The sequence below is a fragment of the Monodon monoceros genome, unplaced genomic scaffold (genome assembly GCF_005190385.1).
Source record: "Monodon monoceros isolate NGI ecotype Baffin Bay Population unplaced genomic scaffold, NGI_Narwhal_1 Super_Scaffold_10, whole genome shotgun sequence".
Taxonomy (NCBI): Eukaryota; Metazoa; Chordata; class Mammalia; order Artiodactyla; family Monodontidae; genus Monodon; species Monodon monoceros.
This window is the reverse complement of record NW_021703766.1, coordinates 18,005,776-18,027,890: the sequence shown is the minus strand read 5'-3', so window position 1 is coordinate 18,027,890 and position 22,115 is coordinate 18,005,776. Positions and strand designations below refer to the sequence as shown.

The 22,115-nt window shown below is 51.4% G+C and overlaps 1 long non-coding RNA gene across 1 annotated transcript in view; it reads left to right on the top strand.

The window, feature by feature from the left end:
* The window catches only part of LOC114904075, a 56,680-nt gene extending 34,971 nt beyond the window's left edge, over positions 1 to 21,709 (top strand). The window contains exon 3 of the long non-coding RNA XR_003795845.1: positions 21,328 to 21,709. This is a non-coding gene — a long non-coding RNA (uncharacterized LOC114904075). The remainder of the gene's footprint in view (positions 1 to 21,327) is intronic.
* Positions 21,710 to 22,115: the final 406 nt, after the last annotated feature.

Here is a 22,115-nt window from a genome sequence, read left to right as displayed (position 1 = left end):
TGAGGTGCCAAGGATCTTAGCAACTTTCCTAAGCCAAAGTGTGTGGACTTAAGAATGAGTTTCTAGGGCTTCCCTGGTGGTGCAGTGGTTGACAGCCCACCTGCCGATGCAGGGGACACGGGTTCATGCCCCAGTCTGGGAAGGTCCCACATGCTGCGGAGCAGCTGGGCCCGTGAGCCGTGGCCGCTGGGCCTGCGCGTCTGGAGCCTGTGCTCTGCAACGGGAGAGGCTACAACAGTGAGAGGCCTGCGTACCGCAAAAAAAAAAAAAAAAAAAAAAAGAATGAGTTTTTAGGACCTCACTTGGTGATGCCAGCTTGAGAAACTTTCAAGCAATGCAACATTAGAAGGTCCATCTCCAAGGGAGGTGTCACAGGATACTTTCGAGGACAGGCTGACCTTTAATGAGCCCTTTGGTGGGAAACCAGTTACTAAACCAGCTAGGACGGGACCCAAGAACAACCAGCTCACAGCTGGTTCTGCTGAAGGCTAAACAATGGGAGCAGTTCCCAGCAGTGACACTAGGGTTCTGAGAGAAGTGTGGCATTTATGCTCGTCTGCCTGTGGTATCAGGAGTTAGATTGACCAGAGCTGGACAGCAGCATTTCTGCCTCCAGCCCAGGTTTGTTACCCTGGGCAGTGTCTCTGGCTCTTGACTGTCCTTATTCCCGAATATGCTGCTCAGGTGCAGGAATTTTGGCCCCAGGCACACGTGTCTCTAGTTACCAGCCTAGAAGCTTGTGGGGCATCATTTCTGGGTATTTAGTCTCCTAGATCTGAACCCTGAAGACTGATTTCCCCCAGGCCTTCTGTACTCAGCCTCTGCACTGTTCCCTGGTGGATCAGGATGAGTGGGAGCTCTCATCTGCCTGCATGGCCTGGCTCCCAACACAAAGACTAGCTGGCTTATCTTAGGCTGGCGCGAAACGGGAAGGCCAAGGCTGCAGGGCCGTGTGGAAAAGGGGTTGCCCCTGAACAGTGTCCAGCCAGAGTCTCGCTCAGGACCCTTGCACCATGGAGGGAGGTGGTCAGGACTGTCTGGGAAGTCACCCACAGCATTGGGAACTCCTGTGGTTCCCTTTGTGGTGTTTCTCTCTCACTGTGTCCGGGAATCACTGTGGAGTCTGCCACCCATTCTGCTCCTCCAAGCCACTAACTGCAGATGGAGTTTCTTGTGTTTTCCACCAGACCTGGGGAGTACAGAGTCACAAACAGGTTTTGCAACCTCCCGATGAACCCTGGGGCCGAGACTGTCTGGAGGGGAGGCAGAGCCAGTCCTTCTCCTCTGCCAAGGCTCCTTGTGTTCCCCTGTAATGGGGGGAAGGGCACACCCCACCCAGCCCCACCTGCCTGAGGCACTGGCTGAACCCTGAGCAGTGTGCAGTCTTCCCTCTTGCCTCTCCTTGGAGCCTGTGCCCCACTCACCCACTTCTTAGCTCCTTAGTTCTGAACCTCTTACACTCCACCCCTTGCTGACCCACCTCACCTTCTTGGGCAGGTGGAATCTGCTGAGTAAAGCCTCATGGTTGTCTATGTGCATCGCACTGGCAAGACAAGGATGGACACGACACTCTCCCTAGCGTCAAGGAGCCCACAGTGTGCCAGTACAGACAAATGCTAATGACAGATTGTGTACATGGACTGTGAGACGCAGAGGAAAGAGCTGTTCATTGTGACCCGCTTCCCCAGAGAGGGCACAACTGAGCAGGGCTTGACAAAGGAGTAGGAGTTCTCTGTGTGGATGAGGCAGGAGATGGCCCAGCTGCTGGAGGGGACAGCGTGCACAAAGCCATGGGGGCATGGAACATTCAGGGAGCCACAGCCCATTGGTTACCGTGCAAGAGAGAAACAAGGAAAGAGGCTGGAGAGGGTGGCCGGCCTTGCAGACCAAGCCGAGTGGTGACTCTGTCCTAAAGGCTGCAGTGAGGGTCCAAGGAGACTCTGCCTGTTTCTTCTTTTTTAAAAAATAGCTTTATTAAGGTATAACTGATGTATATAAACTGAACATACTTGAAGTGTACAATCCAGTGAGCTTTAACGTATACATGTATATAAGGTATATATATACACCTGTAAAACAATCACCACAATCAAGATAATGAACACATCCATCTCCTCCAAAAGTTTCCTTGTGTCCCTTTGTCATCCCTCTGTCCCATCCCTGCTGTTTCCAAGCAACCACCCTTCTGCTGCTCTCTGTCACTACAGATTAGATTGTATTTTTCTGAATTTTATATAAATGAAATCATCCAGTATGTACTATTTTAGTTTGTTGTTCTTATCACTCAGCATATTTGTTTTGCGATTCATCCATGTTGTGTGTATTAATAATTAATTCCTTTTCATTGCTAAGTAGTAGTCCACTGTACAGATTATACCACAGTTTGTTTATTTCTTCACCTGCTGATGGACATTTGGGTTGTTTCTAGTTTAGAGCTGCCTTGAATATCTGCGTGCCAGTGTTTGGGTAAGTAGCTGGGAATGGAATGGCTGGGTCATATGATAGGTATATGTTTAACTTTTAAAAAAATTACCAAACTATTTTCCAAGTGGTTGTTCCATTTCACATTCCCATCAACAATGTATGAAGTTTCCACATACCCTTTCTTGACTGGCTATGAACGATAGGGTGAACCTTCAGAATTGAGTCTCCATTGGATTTGCCTAGCTGGTGACTACAGCTGAAGCCCTAAGACAGGCACTTCTTGGGCCCAGGACAGGGAGGGAGGGGTCTCCTGGAAATCCTTCCAGAAGATGGAGTCAGACTTGGCATCATCTTAGGAGGCTTGTTGGTCAATGATACTGCCCCAGGGGCTGGAGGAATTGAGCAGGCCCTGAGGATAATGAACTAAAGCACCTCTAGCTCAGCACTTGAGAAAATTCCTCTGGACCTAAAGAGCCACAGTCCAACAGTTACAGCCCAATTTTCACAGAAACTAATTTTTGTATAAGTAAATGATTTCAGCTGGTGTCGGGGCCCCAATCAGTTGTGGGAGAGGCCTGGTCCCTGGATCAGAGCCCTATTCCTGGGAAGTGGCCCCTTGGCCAGACTTCCTTCTCTAGAGCCCTGGGGACCATCCAGGTCAAGACTGCTGATCTAGGTCCATTCCCTGCAGAAGGGAGCTGTGGAGCAGCATCCAGGACTAGAGGGCAAGGCTGATGTCCATGTCCCTCGGGTCACTGCTGGGGCCTAGCCTTTCTGAATCCTGATGTTTGTATGGTGTGAGGGAGCCCTGCCAGCGTTTGTAGTGCGCTGTTCATTCATTCATTCATCAATATTAATTACTGCCTCTTTGGAACCAGAGATGAGTCAGGTAGGTTGGGGTCAGGTTGTGAAACCCTCCAGTCCCTGCCAAGGGATGTGGTTGGTATTGTGTTTTAGAAAGGAACCCTGGCAGCCAATGCGGAAAATGGATTTGAGCGTGGACAGACCAAGGGCAGGAAGGTCACTAGAAAGAGGCGAGGAGGGATCTGAGTGGGTAGTGGTGGTGAGAGGTCAAGGGAGAGACACATGTGGGGGTGAGGGAGAGAGGAGTCAGCATCACCCCATGGCCACCAGCTCTTTCTTCTCATGGCTTCAGTGACATTGCTCTCTCCCGGCTCCCACCAAACACTGCATGCCTGAAAAAATAAATGGAGGGATGGTTGGAGGGATAGAGGGATGGCTATTTGGCTCAGGAGTGAACCAAGGCACACATCTCCCTACCCACCCATCCATCACCTCCTGCCTGAGCAGCCATCCTTCACTGAGGTGAAGGTGGGGACCACAGGTGTCCACCCGGTCCAGCAGGATGTTAGTGATTCACGTCTGATGGCTCTCAGCATGGACTGACTCCTGGAGGCCCAGTTAGTCACCTGTGAAACAAGGGCCCTGCAATTCCTTCTTGCTGGAATTTCTAAGGCAGTGAAGGACCATAACTTTGAACTTCTGGGAAGGAAAGCCCTCAGTTTCCCATGGAGACCCCATCCTCTGGGGCGGGAGGGGAAGGAAGGAGAAGCCAGAGCCTGGTGGGGAGGTCAAAGGTCTTAGCTTGATGCTTGCCAAGGAGTTGGGTCTCAGCTGCAATCACTGAGCCTTGACGTCAGGTGACCTTTTTCTAGTTACTCACAGTGAGTACAGCACTGTCCAGGCAGGTTTCTGTCATTTGACTGACTTGTTGAAAGCTCTATCCACAGGTGACCTCAGAATGGCATTCATCGTAACCAGAGTTCGCCTGCAAAATAGTGTGCGTGGGCGGGGGGCAGAGAGGAGAGATGAGAGGGGCTGTAGGCAGGGGCTGCTGCATTTGTCTGGTGTAGAGGAAAGAGCACTGGTGTGGTGCAGGAGAAACTGGGAGTCCTGAGTTCCAATCCCCTGCACCACCTCCCACTGGGCGACCATGGGAGACAGGCACTTCACCCCTCTGAGCCGATCTGGACCCTGATCACAGGGGCTGCAAGTTGGTATTTGTGTCTGTGTTCCCTTGGCCTCAATCTGGACCCTGTGAGGGTCGAGGCACTGGGCACAGACCCTCTGAACTGGGTTTGAGAAGACGGATCAAAGATGTTCATCCTCCTTCTCCTGCTTGGGCTGCAACTTGTGGACTGATTGATGCTGAAGGTTGACAGTGAGTGGATCTCAGTTTATCAGAGCTGGGAGGGTGCTTAGAGGTGATGTTAGTTTGGTGTTAGATGAAACAGAGGCCTAGGACTTCCCTGGAGGTCCAGTGGTTAAGACTCCGTGCTTCCACTGTAGGGGGTGGGGATCGATCCCTGGTCGGGGGACTAAGATCCCACATGCCTTGTGGTGTGGCCAAAAAAAAAAAAGAAAGAAAAAAAAAACGGAGGCTCAGAGAGGAAGAGGAGTCGAGGCCCAGGCCAGATATGGCCAAGCTTGTCCACTTGAGCTCCGAGGGCTCCCGGGGGGCCTCTGTGTGTGGCATTGTGGGCTGCAGTACCCCAGTGGTCACTGACTCAGAACTGGCCTGTTTTCTGCCCTGTGGCACCACCAGTAGGGCCTTCCTGTCCTTGCCCATTAAACCATTGAGAGAAGAGAGCCTGCCCAGTCAGGCCTACTGGGTGAATGTGGCCTTGCTGTCCACCAGACTATTGCAGTGGTAGCAGCAGCAGGAGTGGGGAAAGTGGTCCAGGTGCAGAGAACAAAGGTGAGGAGCCCCAGGGCAGGGTGGGGGCAGGAGAGGCTCAGGGCCAGGAGATAAAGCTTGTGCTGAGCCTGGTGGTGCCCGGCACACACAGCAGGAGCCCAGTGGTGTTGTTATTCTCAGTCTAGGGTGACACCTCCCCTGGTTCGATGGTAAAGGCCAGAGCATGGTGGTGCCAGCCTGAGAAACCCTGGGAAGGAGGCCTGGTGATAAGGTGTTTGGCCCTAGGCCAGATCGTACAGGCTAGGCATCCCTGGACCCAGGGCATGAATTCCTGCTGATGACTTGGGAGCTTTGGAGGAGAGGGCACCCTGTAAATCTCCACAGCACTGCCAGGAAGCCCACATAGGGTGGCTGCCATCCTGCCTTGGGTGAGTGAGGAGGAATGCGGAAAAACTGGGCAGGGCATGCCCCTGGGGAGGGAGGCTATGATCTTTGCGCTGTATTTGTGCAGCAAACACTCCCCCAGGCCTCCTGGTGCCACCTGGGAGCTGCAGATGTAGGGTACACAGTCCAGAGTGACATGGCCCTGCCGCAAGGCACAAGTCACCCTCACAAATCTTCCTCTGGGCTTTTCTCTGTGTCCTTCAGGCCTTGCCTGCTCAGGGGAGAAGAGATGCCCCTGGCTGCCTGCTGAATGAGTGATGGAAGGGGAGGAGCAAGTGGCCAGACAGATGGGTCCTCAGCCCACAGGCCTTCCACCAATTAGCATGGGAGGGAGGGTGACCTGGGACTCCAGCAGGTCTGGTTGGGGGGATGGTGGGAAGAAATGAACAGGCTGGGTAAGCCACAGACCTTGGCCTTCCTGATGGTCACCAAGCTGCTCCAGAGTCAGACATTGGGTCCTTCAGATGTGGGCAGACCCTTTTCCCACCCTCTCCCCACATGCCCTTATCACCCCCAGCAGTACCTCTACTCCTGCTCCTTGACCATCCCTTCCTCCCTCTTCCAAACCTCCCCTGCTCCCTGGTCCAGCTCAGTCCTCCACCTCTTGCAGGAAGCCTTCCCTGCTGCATCAGCCCTTGCAGACCTCCTGCCTTTATCTGCTCCTGTCCCAGTGCCAGTCTCAGGCAGGGTGGGCAGCCAGTGCGGGAGGCAGCCAGAGGAGGAAGGTGGGAGGCAGCCAGAGGAAGAAGGTAGGAGACGAGCAAGACCCAGGCCAGTAGATGGACAGTTGGGCAGGGCCTGCAGTGGAGGCTGGAGGCCGCCAGGACTCCCAGGAAAGGAAGCCTGAGGGGGTGATCATCTCTCTGGAATATGTGCCAACATGGGTAGGATAGATGAACAATGGGAGCCCTGGTCAGAGAGCTGGGCTGGTGGGGCCAGGCAGGTGCTTCACTAGGGGTACCATTTGGGGCTGTGGTCAATGGAAGAGACAGGAAAATGGGGGAGGGGCTGGAGACCTGGGTCAGGGTGTCTCTGGACGGTGAGGCAAAGGCTAAGGCCCTACCACCTGCAGCCTCCCTTGGGCCTCTAGGCAGCAGAAGCTGGGTGCCGGAGCAGGGTGACAGGATCTGATTGGGAGCCACTGGAGAGCCCATTTTGGGTGCAGAAGCAGATACCCCCATTTGTGGAGCTCTACACATGAAATGAGGCAGCACCTCTTTCCTGACAGGTTTGGAGTGGAGCTCGCGGGAGGCAACTGTGGGACCTCTGAATGAGCCTTTGCCATGGGCAGCTCTGCCCCATCCTTTACTCTCACTCCTGGTACCACAAGTGCATCTGTGCCCCGAGTGGGGCCACTGTGGGTAGCTGGAGGTATTCTCAGCACCACCTGTCACAGCCTGACCCAAGTTACCACCCCCGCTAGCCAGCCCATCACAGGTGAGGAGCCCATCACATGGGGCAGCAGCAGGTATCCACTCATTTTGAGCAAAATGGGGTTCTTGGCATAGCCCCGGGCCTGTCTCCTGTCCCCACCCAGGCCTCATGGTGGCCTGGGTGCTCCCTGCACTCCAGGGGAGCAGTGTCTGCACCTAGAGGCCTGGTCAGCCCCGCACACCACATGCCACAGGATTGACTGGCAATAAAACATGTCAGCTCAACATCATTAGTCATGAGGGAAAAGCAGATTAAAGTCACAAGAAGATACCACCACACACCTATTAGAATGGTCAAAAGAAAAAACTGACAATACCAAGTGCTGGTCAGGATGTGAAGCAATTGGAACTCTCAGGCATAATTGGAGGGAAGAAAAATGGCACAGCCAGTTTGGAAAACACTTCGGCATCTTTTTATAAAGTTAAGCATCTACTTACCATATGACCCAGAAATCCCAATTCCTAGATATTTAGACAAGGGAAATTAAGTTAGGTTCACCCAAAAACCTTTATGCAACCATTTATAGTGGGCTTATTCATAATTGCCCCAAATGGCAGATAATCCAAATGTCCTTCATCTGGCAAATGGATAAACAAACTGTGATACATCCATACAGGGGGATGCTACTCAGCAATAAAAAGAAATCAGCTACTGATATGAGTGACAGTAGAGATCAATCTCAAATGTGTTATGCTAATTGAAAGAAGCCAGACTCTCAAAGGCTCCATATTGTTGATTCCATTTACATTTTGGAAAAAGCGAAATTATAGGGACAGAAAACAGATTAGTGGTTGCCAGGGCCTAGGGGTGGGGGTGGGGTGGGACAGGGCTGTTGACTACAGAGTGGCACAAGGGAACCTTTTAGGGTGATAGAAATACTTTACACATTGGTTGTGGTGGTGATCACATGACTATGCATTTATCAGGACTCATAGAACTGTATACTACAAAAGGTGGATTTTACTGTATGTAAATGATACTTCATTAAGCCTGACTTAAAACACACACACACACGCACACACATTAATCACAGCCACTGTTTCTGAGCACCTACTAGGTACTGTGCCAGGGGCTCTGCGTGTTTTCTCATCCGTCCACTCACTTGATTGCTCACTCAGAAAGCATTTATTGAGTGCCTCCACCAGGTGCAGCACAATGTCCAGTCAATCCTCTCTAATACCTTCAAGCCAGGTGGCTCCCCGAGTTGTGTAGAGAAGCCAGTAGGAAGATGTGGCTGGAGCCCAACCCTGGGGGCCTGCAGGTGAGCTTGAAGGTTCTCTGTGGGTGCATTTTCATGGGGAGAGAAAATCCTAGCTTTGTCAGCCTCTCAAGGAAGTCTGCAACCCAGAAAGAGAGACTAAGGTAACAGAACAAAGAATGATACCCTTGTTCCCTCTCTGTGGTGCTGACCCTGCACAGGAGGGCAGGCCATGCCCCTTATGGCTCTGAGCACAGAGCCTGCGCTGGTTTGGATTGTGGAGGCTGTGGACCCACTTCTTTGTTCAGCTTTCTTGCTGGGTGACTCGTCCTCTGCTTGGGAACATGTCTGTGTCTGCCCAGCTCAGATGGGAGCGTCCCTGGCTACTCTTGTGAGAATCCAAATGTAGGAACCCCTTGAATAAAGCCAGTGTGGGGTACGCAATGCACAGAAACATTGTACAGCAGGAGAAATGAGCAAACCAGAGCAGCCCAGACCACAGCTCCATCTCAAAGATACAATGTGGAGTGGAGGATAAGATGACAAGATGGACAATATCTGACACCATTTACAAAATAGTACTCAAAATAGTACCATGCATTGTTATGGTTATAAACTTATGTCATAACAATATAAGAACATGAACAAGAAAGATACATACTAACTTCACAACTGGATTAGCTCTGGGGAAGACAATAGCAAAAAGAGGCGAAAAGAAAAATTAAGGGAATAAAAAAAAAGAGACAAAGAAAGCAAATATGGCAAGAGGCTAGCTAACAAACACATTTAACAAATCAGAGATATATGAGTTAAATAAAGGGGCTGTGTTGCATATTGTTTTCTCTACTTTTAGTTTAAATATTTCATAAATAAACAAGCCAGAATGAAACTTGAAAACATCACACTAAGTGAAATAAGCAAGACACAAAAAGACAATTATTGTATATGGTTCCACTTATATGAGGTACCTAGAGTAGAAATTCATAGAGACAGAAGGTAGAATAGTGGTTACAGTGGGGCTGGGAGGAAGGAGGATGGGGAGTTATTGTCTAATGGGTGTAGAGTTTCAGTTTGGAAAGATGAAAAAGTTCCGGAGATGGATAGTGGTGATGGTTGCACTACAATGTGAATGTACTTAATGCCACTGAACTGGATACTTAAAAATGGTTAAAATGATAAATTTTATGTTATGCATATTTTACCACAATAAAAATAAAAACAAGCCAGAATAGGCAAATCTATAGAGACACAAAGTAGATTAGTGGTTGTCTAGGGCTGGGGAGGATGCTGGGAAAATAGGGGCCATGGACAAGGGGTGCGGGTTTCCTTTTGTGGTAGTAAAATGTGGTCATGAAAATGTTCTAAAATTGGTTGTGGTCATGGATGCACAGCTCTGCGAATATACTAGAGAACATTGAATTGAACTCTTTCAATGGGTGAAGTATATGGTATGTGACATATCTCAAAGCTGTTGTGTGTTTTTTTGTTGTTTTTGGGTGCAACGCTTGGCTTGTGAGATCTTAGTTCCCCAACCAGCCATTGAACCGGCGCCCCGGCAGTGCAAGTGCAGAGTCCTAACCACTGGACTGCCAGGGAATGTTGTTTTTTAAAAAGCCAAAAGGAGGGAAATCCTTTCTGTATCGGCTACTCTAGTAGAAGCTGGGGTCTGTCTCATCTAAACCTGGCTCTGACATGAGTGTCACAAAGTCATCAGGAGCCCAGAGCCTCCTCTGCCCTGCCACCCTGTGACATGGGGAGGGAGCCCTGCCAGCCCAGCTTCCAGGGCTGGAGCTATTGCCACATCCATGGGGCTGTAGAATGGAAGCAGTTGTAGCCTCTGCTGAATTAGGTTAATGAGAATCTGTCCCAGGCTCCAGGGGTTTTGAGCCTTAATTAATACTTGCAAGGCCCTCAGTGTCTGTGAAATCAGAGGTTCTGTAAATCTGCACAGCAGTGGCTTTATTAGTGCCAGCACATTACGCAGGAGAAAGAAGCCAGCCTTATCACTGACTTATATCCCTGGAGAGGCTGGTCCCAGGGTGTCGAGGCCAGGCTGAAGCTGTCTTTCATGGCCCCTTGTCTTGCTTTCCATGCCACGCCTAGGGTCCGAGTGGTCTGGACTGGTCCAGGGCTCCAGGATGGCCACGCTGAGCACTGTGGCCAGGCTCCTGACAGGGGTCTTCAGAGGGTAACCAAGCAGACCTGCCACAGCAGTCTTGGCGATTGTCCCTCCAGGCCTAAAGAAGGTTGAGCATTTCCTTTTCTACAAATCTCAGGACTCTGGTGAGGATACCAGTATCCTCTGGCTACCTTCCCAGGTGGCTGTCCTTTCTGTGTTCAATGTGCCTGATAGGATGGAGTGTAGCCAGGGCTGTGGGGCCCTGAGCAGAGGACTGGCTCTGCCCTCAGCCCAGCGCAGCCTGTGGGCGTCAAACCATTCCATGTTGCCTTAGCTCAGGTCTTTCCTGACAGTGACTCCTTCCTGACCCCCTCAAACACCCTCCCCCAGTGGGCCCTGGGTTCTCCCAAGGCCACATGGCACAGCCTCTCTCCTCCTTTGTTCTGGTGCTGTCCTCCCAGGGATGGATCCTCAGACTATCTGATCCTTTGGGCCACCCACCCAAGAGTACCTCACACCAGCCTCTGTGGCCCGTTTTTTCTTTTTTAATATATTTATTTATTTATTTGGCTGTGCCAGGTCTTAGTTACGGCACGTGGGATTTTCTTTGGCACATGCGAGATCTTCATTGCGGCATGCGGGATCTTTAGTTGCAGCATGCGAGATCTAGTTCCCTGACCAGGGATCGAACCCCGCCCCCTGCATTGGGAGCATTGAGTCTTAAACCACTAGACCACCAGGGAAGTCCCTTGGGGCCCCTGTTTATGCTAGGCATCTTGCTGCTGAGCTGGACCATCCCCACCTGGCAGAGCCCCGCTGCCCTCAGACACTGTGACCACAAACCCATTTGTAACCACTGGGATGATTCTCTGGCTAGGGAGGTGGGAGGTAGAGGAAGGCATCGGCCAGGAGCCAGGATCTGTGGCCCTGGGTGCCTTCAAAGGCCTGGGGACCTTTAAACTTAGGTACTCTAGAGGCCCATGAACTTGAGGATATGCAGCCTAGGGTATCTGTGGCCCTGATGTCTTCAACCCAGAGGCCCCGTAGCACCCAGTACCTGCTGACCCTGGGCCCCTGTGACCCTGGGCCAGCTTCTAGTATGTGAACCTCTCTAACTACCCCCTTTGATGGGTACCTGCTGCATGCACTGCTGTTAGGACATGGCACAGCCTTCCCTCCATGTGGGATCCTGTTTCTGAGGATCTGTTTCCCAGCTCCTCTAGGTGTGTTGCATTCTAATGGATGCAACTTGTAACTCCTGCCAGGTAACTCTGAGGGTTATGAACATCCTCCCTCATGTCAGCCGTCCCTCCCTTCCTCTCTCTCTCCTGACTCCCTGTCATCCTATACCATAGCCAGTATATTACTCATCTCTTTTCTTATCCAGGTCCTGTCAAACCAGATGGGTCTGAGGCCAAAGCCAGATGGCCTTCTATCGGAGACCCCTCTCCAAACTGACGTAGGTCTTTTCCCCAGCCCTCTCGGGGAAGCAGTGTCATGTTGTGGTTAGACCCACAGGCACTGGAGACAGCTTCCTGGGTTCAAACGCTGTCTCTACCTCTTACCTGCTGTGTGACCCTGGGCAAGTTGCTTAACCTCTCTGTGCCTCATCTGTAAAATAAGGCAATCATAATACTACGGCACAGAGTTCTTGTGAGGATTAAATGAGATCGTGTGCAGGGAGTGCTGGGCCTGGTAAATACCCAAGGAAGATCAGCTGTCAAGGGTGCTAAACCAGCTGCTTCTGAATCCCCTTGAACATCCATCGTCCATGTCTAAGAATGTGTCCTGAGAGAGTGGCCAGGCATCTTGTCCAAGCTAAAGTGACCCCTGTCCACAATCTGCCCCCAGATCTACCCTCAGCCTCCTGCCCTAGCAGAGAAAATGCGCACAGTAGATGGTTGCCAAAACCCCCGCCCCAAAAGTGTGTCTGTGCAACATACCCCATAGGTGCCCCCCACCCAGCTGCCTCCCAGGGCCCGAGGTAGGATGGAGGGGCTGCTTAATTAGAGGGTGCAAGCCTCTGCCTAATCAGACCATCCCAGAGGCATTTTGGAGAGGTCAGATGTCTTCTATTTATAGTTAAACTTCTTTGCCATTGTGGACCATCCCTAATTGAGGAGCTCTTTTATTATATTTTCTTTATGTTCTCTTCATGTGTATGAGTGGAAAAATAAATGACAGGGAAAATCGTGGTGTTGTGGTTAGGAAAAACTGCCAGGGAGAATGGCAGGCTTTGTGTTCACTGCCTTGGTGGCATGGCTGGGGTGTCCTAGGGCGTCAGAACAAGACATGGCCTCTCTCTGGCATGGTTATGGGGTGTTCATGGGGCAGGGCGCCCGCACCTATAGGAACTGGCTGGAGCTTGAACTCTTGCTTTCCTATTGGCTCCCTGGCCATCCTTGGGTAGGTCCTGCCTCTCTAGGCCTTACCTTTAAAATGGGGTAACAAGCTGGCTTAGCCTCCTGGTGGGCTGGGATGCACAGTCTCCTTAGAGATGCCAATGGACAGCTTAGTAGCAGGAGAGGCTGAGGCCCAGTTCTGGCCTGCCCTAGGGCCCAAGACCCCTGTCCCCATGCCTTTTGGAGCCCAGGGAACCACTGCCCCTCCCCACCCCCCCTTTTTTTTTTTTGCGTTACGCGGGCCTCTCACTGTTGTGGCCTCTCCCGTTGCGGAGCACAGGCTCCGGAAGCGCAGGCTCATCGGCCATGGCTCACGGGCCCAGCCGCTCCGCGGCATGTGGGATCTTCTCAGACCGGGGCATGAACCCGTGTCCCCTGCATCGGCAGGTGGACTCTCAACCACTGCACCACCAGGGAAGCCTCTGGTTTCTTTTTTTTTTTTTTTTCCCCCTTTTTTGTAGTTACTACTTCCACTGGAGGGAGAGGAGCCCAGAGTGACCAGGCGAAGATGAGAAGAGCGATCCTATCTGGAATGGGAACTGTCCAGCAGTCCCCCATGGAGAGGCAGGAGTTAAGGTGATCATAGTGGGTCACTGAGTTGCAGCCACAGAGCTCTCTATGCAGGAGTCCATTTTAGGAGGGTGGCCTGGCCTGGCATTTCTCACTGTGGAACAAGGCTTGACTTATTTTAAGCTGGGTGGAACAAAGGGTTCGGTGTCTCTGTGGTCTGTGGTCTGTGCACATGGCGAGGCTGTGGTGGGAGGGGCGCCAGTGGGCCCAGGTCTCAGCCCTCATCTGACCTCCTGTGGGTCATGCCTGCAGGGGTGCTCATTCTCCACCCCAGAGGTCTGGCTTGACTCCCCTCAGGCCAAGTAGACAGGGAAGGTCCATCCATAGGCCCCTGCCTGAGGCACTTGAGCAAGTCAAGGCAGTTGCTAGGGGAGTAGGAGCATCTTGTGAAGTAGGAAAGCTGGGGAGAGCATACAGGCAGCGGAGGACTCCGGAGGGGCTTTGGAGGAATGGGTGGCTGTGGGGACGCTGTTGTGCACTTGAGTCAGACCACCCGCGTTCAAGCCCCAGCCTGGCCAGTTACCAGGTGTTGTGTGATCTTAGGCAAGTTACAGAATCTCTCTGTTCCTCTGTTTACTCATCTGTAAAGTGTAGATAATAACAGTAACTTACACCAAGGACCACTGAGAAAGTTAAATGAGTTAAGTGGGAAACATTTAGAACCCTGCCTGGCACTTTGCAGTCCCCTGTGGCTCAGACCTGCCCTGGCCCTGCTCTGTCCCTCTGTGAATAGACAGTCACCTGAGACTGCCCTCCCCCTGTGAGTGGCAGGAAAGGAAGGATCCCCACCTCAGGGCTGGCAGTGAGGCCAGTCCTGGCTGCTTCACTACCCAGATGTATGGCCTCCAACAAGTCACTGGGCTTCTCTGAGCCAGTCCCCTCACTGACCACGTGAGGATGATGATCCCCACCTCAAGGGGCATTTGAGGACTGGGTGGGAGAACAGATGGGAAGACCCAGTCTGGGGCCTGCATGCAGTAGATGCTCAGTTCCTCCCACGAGGCCTCAGTGACTCATTGGTGTAGCAAGGGACCCTAGGACCAAGATAGCCTGTGCTGCCAGTTTCATTTCCTTAATTTCTCACCAGTCCACCTGCTCCTTGCCAGTTCCACCTCCTTTGACCTTGTTCTGGCTATAGACATCTGTTTTGACCCCTCCAGACCATCTCCACACTCAGAATAACCTTCAGAACATATGAATCAGAGCATGGCACTGCCTGCCTACAACCATCTATGGCTCCCTACTGTCCTCAGGGTACGTTTCAGATTACTTGACCTGACCTGTTAGATCAATGTGATCTGTCCCTGCCTGCTACTCATCACCATTCCCACAACTGTCCCCAGCATATTCCATATAAGAGCTGCATGGAATGAATTGTTCCTTGGACATGGCTTGTATTTTCTATCTCCAACTGTCCTGTATGCAGTTTATAAAATGAGCTGGATTTGGCCTCTTGTAAACCCCTCTACTCTCTAGTCTCACCTCCATCTGTTGGAAAAGCTCTCAAGCACACTCCAAATCTTTTCCAGCCACCCTCACATAATCAAATATCTATCCTATTTAAACCCCTTCCTACCTCACCACAGAAGCCTGCAATGGGGACAGGAGGTTGTGGTGTGCCTGTCTTTTCTTTCTTGCTCCAGCTCACCCTCCATTTCCTAGCTGCTGCGTTGTGCATCTCTTTGGGGAGGGACTAGGGCTGGGGAGCGAGATGGAGAGAGAAGCAAGAGACCTAAGAAGGACTTTCTTGACTCTGGAGCTGGGACCTGACATCCTGGCCTTCTCTGTGACTGATGTATAACTTCTGGATCTTTATCAGCTGGGCACTGTTATGGGTTCCTCAGAGCTCCTCTTCATGCCCTCCCCACTGGGAACCTCCAAATACAGTTCTCTGGCATGGGGTTCACCTCCTCAAGTGGCTGCTCGTGACCTACACCAGCCTCTTTCTGTCACTGTCCCTCACCTGGAAGGAAGCTCTCTTGGGCAGGATCCCTTTATGAAGACCCCAGGCCAGCTCCCTTCTGTTGGGGATTTGGGGGTGAGTGTGGAGCCCACACTCTGTAGGCATCTGTAAGCCACTGTGAGAAGTTTGGATGTTAGCTTTCTAAGAATGTGGGGAATCCCCCAGGGGGTTTGAAGCAGGGCAGTGAAATGATAGGTGTCTACTGCACCAGTCCAGGCAAAAGACGATGGTCTTTTTCCTGGATGGGAGCTATGGAGGACAGGGGAGCTGGCCAGCTTGAAGGTGGAGCTGAAGGACTTGCTGCTGCTTTGGATGTGAGAGGCAATGAAAGGAGAAGAGTCCAGTGTTTTGTGTGAGTAACTGGGTGAATGAAGGTGCCAATCATTGAAAAGGGGAAGTCTAGGATGGAGCAGGTTGAAGGGTGCAGAAATCAAGGGATCAGTCTTGGTCCTGCAATGTTTGAGATGCCTGTCAGGTACTAAGTGGAACTGTCAGGAGGCAGATAGATAAATGCAAGGCCTCTACCAGCCCATATGGTGCCTTTGTGCAAATGAGAGAAGGGCATCCTTTCCTTCAGGCAAATGTAGCCTCCTACCAGGGCACATGGTTGGGTGAGCTGAGCACAGCTGGACCTCAGCCCCATGAGTCCCCTTGGCCACACACCCTTGTGCAGCAAACAAACTACAGAACTCTGCATGGAAGCCCTGGATATGCAGGTCTGGAGCTCGGGGGAACATTTGGGACTGAGGAAGAGCCATAGCTTATGGGATGTTTATTTGGATGCCGTGTGGGAAAGCGACTCCCCAGCCACAGTGGGGAGGAAGGATCAGGGGTCGCCTAGGTGGGCTGAGAGCCATTCCTCTCCAGAGCCAGAGCTTTCCTTCTCCTCCTGCAGGTGAGGCCCCGCTGCTTCCACGCAGGGCTGAGTAGCTGTGGGCCCCTTCGTCCTGTCTTCTCTAGGTTCATCCTCGGGAGTGGCACACAGGTGGGGGTGAGGAAGCCTCGTTCTCTCTCTCTCTCCTCTCACTTTCCATCCTTGATGTAGATATGCTGACCTCTGTCACCGTGCTGATGTCCGTGGTATCTCCCAAGGGGCTCCACAAACAGGCTAAGTACAGGTTGTGGGGAGGGACATTCAGAGTGCCCCTAGGCAGCCAACGGGGGGGAGCAGGAGTAGTCTACCAGGCCACAGACTGTAATGGCAGGAGAAGCAAAGAGCCAAGTGTTTGGTAGAGGGGTGGTTGGCATCAGACTGCCTGGGTTCAAAGCCCAGGGCCAGTTCTTACCACCTGGGTGACCTCAGCAAGTCCATTAGCAGCTTTGAGCCTCAGTTTATCCTATAAAATGAGGATGATAATAGTATCTACCTCATAAGGCTGTGATGAGAAATGAATTTCTTTCACATAAAGCATTTAGCACAGTACTTCAAATTGTAAACACCTGCCCCATCAATATTAGCTTATATGGTGTATTCTAGACAAGCCCTTCCCAGTGGAATCCCAAAGCCCCCTGCTAGTTGCTGAGCTGACCAAAGCAGGGAGGACACGGAGAAGCAAGCGGCCTTGCTGAGCTGGTAAAGTTTGGAGCTGCTTCCGGCCTCCCCAGATTGGACCCTCAAGGGCTTACATCCCCAGAGCCCCCCAGAGCCATGTGGAGGTCAAGCTTGAGTCATGGCAGCTGAACGGGGGACTCTCCCCTTTGCAAACACTTCCCGGGAAGGCGATTTCACAACTCCTCCGGACCGGTCCAGAATTGCACAGCCCCCACTGTCTATGTTTCCCTGTGGTTGCACACGAAGCCGGATCTTACAGGTGAGCCCCTTTGGATCTCCAGAGCAAAAGGGAAGTTAGCTCGACGTGTGAGCCTTTGTTATGCCACCCCCAGACCTTCTCTTCAGCCTCTATGGGATCCTAAGCCCCTTTAAAAATCTGATGAGTGCCTTAGACTCTTTTTCCAGAAAAAAGTCTCCCAAAAACATATGTTCACAAACCAAATTTTTCAAGATTCCTCATCTTTTAGGAAAGGTCCCTGTTTTAACTTGGTGATTAAGCTGGCGGGCTCTGAAGTTGAATTTCCTGGGTCCCAATGCTGCTTCTTTCATTCATTGGCTGTGAGACCTTCAACAAGTCATGAAACATCTCTAACCCTTGGTTTTCTTATCCTTAAAATGGAAGCAGCAATAGTGGCTCCTTCATAAGGTTTTTTGTTTTGTTTTGTTATAAATTTATTTGTTTATTTTTGGCTGCGTTGGATCTTTGTTGCTGCACGCGGGCTTTCTCTAGTTGCATCGAGCGGAGGCTACTCTTCGTACGGTACGTGGGTTTCTCATTGCAGTGGCTTCTCTGGTTGCAGAGCACAGGCTCTAGGCGCACGGGCTTCAGTAGTTGTGGCATGTGGGCTCAGTAGTTGTGGCTCACGGGCTTGAGAGCACAGGCCAGTAGTTGTGGCACACGGGCTTAGTTGCTCTACAGCATGTGGGATCTTCCCGGACCAGGGCTCAAACCTGTGTCCCCTGCATTGGCAGGCAGGTTCTTAACCACTGTGCCACCAGGGAAGCCCCTTCATAAGGTTTTGAGAGGGTTAAGTGTAGGGTGACGAATTTGTCCCATTTGGGCCTTTTCCATTTTTACACCGAAAGTCCCACTTTCAGGGAAATCCCTCAGTAGTGGACAAACCAGGAGAGTTGGTCACCCTTGTAAATGACATAATGCCCAGAAAGAAGTTATCCCTGTGCAGGCAGTTCACCCAAGTTCCATTGCTCTCAGCAGATACTATTGGGCTTTTCCCTAATTAATCCATCTGATAGGAATGTTGCCCTGGGGATCAGGGGTCCAGGACTCGGTTTTCAGTTTACCACTCTGTCCCCATCCTGCTTTAATGGCTTCCTCCGCAAACCTCCAGCCTCCCTGGGCCTCACCTCAGTTTGTTCACCCATCAAACAAGGGAGATGAACTTGAGAGTCACTGGGGATTCTTCCCACTAAAGCCTATGAGATTTATTCAGGGATGCTCTCCCAGTGTCTGGTAAGGCAGCCTTGAACGTGGATGGCATCAGGTATGCACTTGCCTGCTTGACACGTCAGTGAGAAAAGCCCACGTGTGTTTTAACAACACAGTCTGCCCAGGGAGAAGCCTGCTTGGAAATTTCCTTGGCACTTCTTCCCAGCCGCACCTCCTCATTAGGGCTGAGAAAAGGTGGGAGAACACGGAGACCCTTTTCAGTGTGACTGTCCTGAGAATTAGGCAGCCCAGCATTTCAGACCCAGCACATAGAACAGAACTTGAAACATGGTATGTGCCCAGCACACATTTGCAAGGTGAATGAATACATTTCAGTCTGATGATTGAATCAGAATAGCTTGGGAGGGAGAAGCAGTGCCCTCCAGGGGTGACTAACGGGGACTCCCACCAAACACCATGGATCCCAACCCCAAGAGTGCCCCTTTTCAGGTGACGCAGCTACTCCCAGACCCAAGGGCTCTAGGGGGTCTCACTGGATGAGTCAGCCCAGGGGAGGGCTGCCAGGTAGTTTCAACAAAAATGTTGGACATGCTCCATACTACATGAGAAGGTTATTAATGAAGTCCCTACTGCATCTCATATTTTACAGGGTTCCACGTGGCTCTTATTTTATTCCTCTTTTTGTTTCTTGGCAAATGGGAGCTGGCTTTGCGAGGCCACAGGATCCCTTCTTGCTGCCCCAACACTTGACCTGGGGTCTATACTGACCCTTGACATTGAACACACATCCACTCTGGAATTAGGCATAGAGATTAAGGCAGTTTTCAAAAACTTGGAGCAACAGATTATTTTACTGAAGAAATAAATTTATTCATCTTACTAATAAGAGTTCTCAAGGAAGCTGAACATTCTGTCCAAGGTACCAACTTCCTCATAAGGAAAATTAGGGAGGTGCTCTTTCCTTTAAGCCTTAGCATCTAAGGTGAAAACATGCAGGTTTGGATTGATTTGTCACAAATCATGTGTTTATAAAAGGAAAGTGTCCAGCACACCCAGCAACTATATGAGGGCACCTAGGGGCTCATCCTGGCTGTTGAGCGAGAGGCCTGAGGTGATACAGAGGACGCAGTGAGGGGGCCCCTCCCACCTCTGGTGATGGAGTTCCCACTGATTTTGTGCTGGCTTCATCGTGACCTGTATCCATCAGGCTGTACACCCACAGGGCACAGACTAGCTGTGCCTTGTCCACGTGCTCTGGGCTCTGCACTGCCCATTCCTGGACCTGGCCTAAGTAGATGTTCCACAAATGCTTCCAGAATTTCACTGAATTGTCCCTGCAACCTGGGTAGTGGAATATTTACATGCCAGGCACACACAGTTCGGTCGGTGAAAGCTCTCCCACCTCCTGGCCATCTCGGAAGCGAGGCCTGTGGAGAAGGGCATGTGTCACTCTGGGCTCTGGACCCCCAGCCAGCCAGTTCCATTGATCCCAAGGCTGACTCAGTCCATCCACTTACCCAGAGCCCCAGAGCCAATGCACCAAGCAAGTGGGGAGTTGGCTTCCTTGCTTCTCCCTCCCTTTGATCCCTTCCTCCCACTAATACTGGTGGAGCACCTGGTTGGCCAGCCAGTGTTCTAGACGCCAGGGACACAAGACAGGCAAGGTCCCTACTTGGAAAGCTCTTTATTGAGGTGCACAGAGAAAGAGGTTCATCTTTGCTTCTCAGAGAGATAAGGTGAGGGGACTCGATTACAAGTTACCCAGAGAAATGGATGTTTGCCGCTGTGGGCCTCTGACATCCATTCTCCCTTCCCTTGGTGCCCTATTCCACATTTTATTTGGATGCCCATCCTTCCCCCAGCAGCCTGTGGACTTCCCAGCCTCCCCCAGCTGCAGGTGTGGGCCTTGATTGAGTGAAGCCAGTCAGCACACCCGTCCACCTGGCCACAGTGATTGGCTAACAGATGGACCTCAGACCCAAGCTGGGTCAACCAGACCAGGGGAACTTTTGAAGGGCCCCTGCGACATGTTTTCTTGATATCTGGAGAAAGACCTACTGACTCTTCTGGATGGTCAGAGCACGGACATGGGGGACATGGGTTTGGAGCAGCTTTGACCCATTTGTGTCCTTGAGTGTGACCCACTTGTGTCCTTGAGTGTGGGGATGAGGTCCAGAGCCAGAGGCAGACAGGCCTGAGAGAATTCCAGAGTGGTGGAGCCAGTGCCCTGCTCGGCTTGAACCTCGGCCACCTCTGGACTCTGAGGTTACATGAGCCAACGCACTCTATTGTAGTTTGGGTTGGGTTTTCTGTAACCTCCAGCTGAGAGCATGCTAGCTGATCTCACTAAAGAGAAATTTCCAATCAGGTTGCAAGGTTATGACTGAGGATTCCTTGTTCAAGGGAAGGAGACCAGGCAGCTGGTTGGTGACCCATTCAGGGAGCGACAGCCTTGCACCCCCAGCCCAGGGGAGGTGGGAAATGGCCCTCATTGCAGACAGAGAAGCCAAGGGGCAGCAGGTCTGGTGAGGGGAAGGCTGGTGCCGAGGTCCCTCCCCCCAAGCCTGTCTGGCGCTCCCTCAATTTAACTCCACCTGACTGGTAAATGCAGAGTGCAGTCCCCTTAAAGAAATCAGAGCAGCTGCCACTTCAAAGCAGGAAAGATGTGTGTAGGTGGGTGGGGAGGAGGTGGGTAATTATGCAGGGAAAATAGTTTTCTTGATATTCTTCTGGAAATGTGCTTGGAGCAGAGAGAGCAGCAGGGGAGACGATAGGAAAGGGGACATGTATTAATAGAGGTGTGCATTGTGCCTCTCCAAAGGGCCATAGAGTGTGCAGAGTTTCCCATGCTTATCTGATCACGGCACCCTTTTTCGGGCAGCATCTGAGACTCCATGGGACACTCCTGGATGTGGGACTTCATCCATGAGTTGACTAAAGGATTTCTTGGGAATGACTGAGTCCTCCTTTTGTGTGTGTTTGTAGAAAACACTGGCTCTTCCTCATGACCAGTGGGGCCGGGCACCATTTGTGTTCCACGTCTGGACATTTCATGCTCTGGGAGAAGAAAAGGGAGGTCAAGCCTAGCAGGGGAGGGGGCTGCAAGGTGCTAGGGAAAGCCGGAGCTCTACAGGCCGTCTCCTTGCCCCTTTAGGGATCTGCCCACTGATTCCACGTACCCAGAATGCCTTGGGTGGCAGAGGGACACCACCGAACTTTGAGAAGCAGCTCTGAGTTTGTGAACGTTGGATGCTGATAATTATCCAGCTGTGAGTAAGCTGAACATTTTTTAGGGCTATTTCTGCATAATTATAAATATTTGGGGATATTAAACTCCCAGGTTACGCATTGAGGGTATTATTTGAGCAATGGTTGGCTGCAGAGCTGGAAACGCAAACATCTTTTCATTCTTCCCTCCTAGAGCACTTAGATTATTTAATGGGATTCAGAAGAAAAAAAAGTTCAGCTGAGGGGAAAAAACCTGGAAGCAAAGTCAGCTGCTAATATTTCTAAATAGCTCTAAATCAAAAAAAGAGGAATGTGACCACTTTACTTAATTGTGGTGGGTTTGTGATGCATTTTCTCTATGGGTTAGAAAAGCAATTACCATCAGGCAACCTACTTGTGCCTCCATTGTGATAAAATGTTCCCTCTAATGGGGCCAACATGCCGAGCAGTGGGCCTTTTAAAGCACTAAATGCTTCTGGAGCTTTCTCACGTGTGAGGCTCCTGGGTGTGCGCTGAGAGCCCAGGGCTCCCTCCCTCTAAGAACCTGTTGTGGTACAGGGGTTTCTTAATAGGAGATGGGTCCTACGAAGCAGCCGCTGAGGTCTGGAGCATGAGTGAGGCCCCTGCTGTCCTGGCTCTATCCAGAGGCCCTGTAATGCTTTGGGGCTTGCCCAGCCTCCCAGCCTCCCACCCTCACACCCTTGGCTGCCCCAT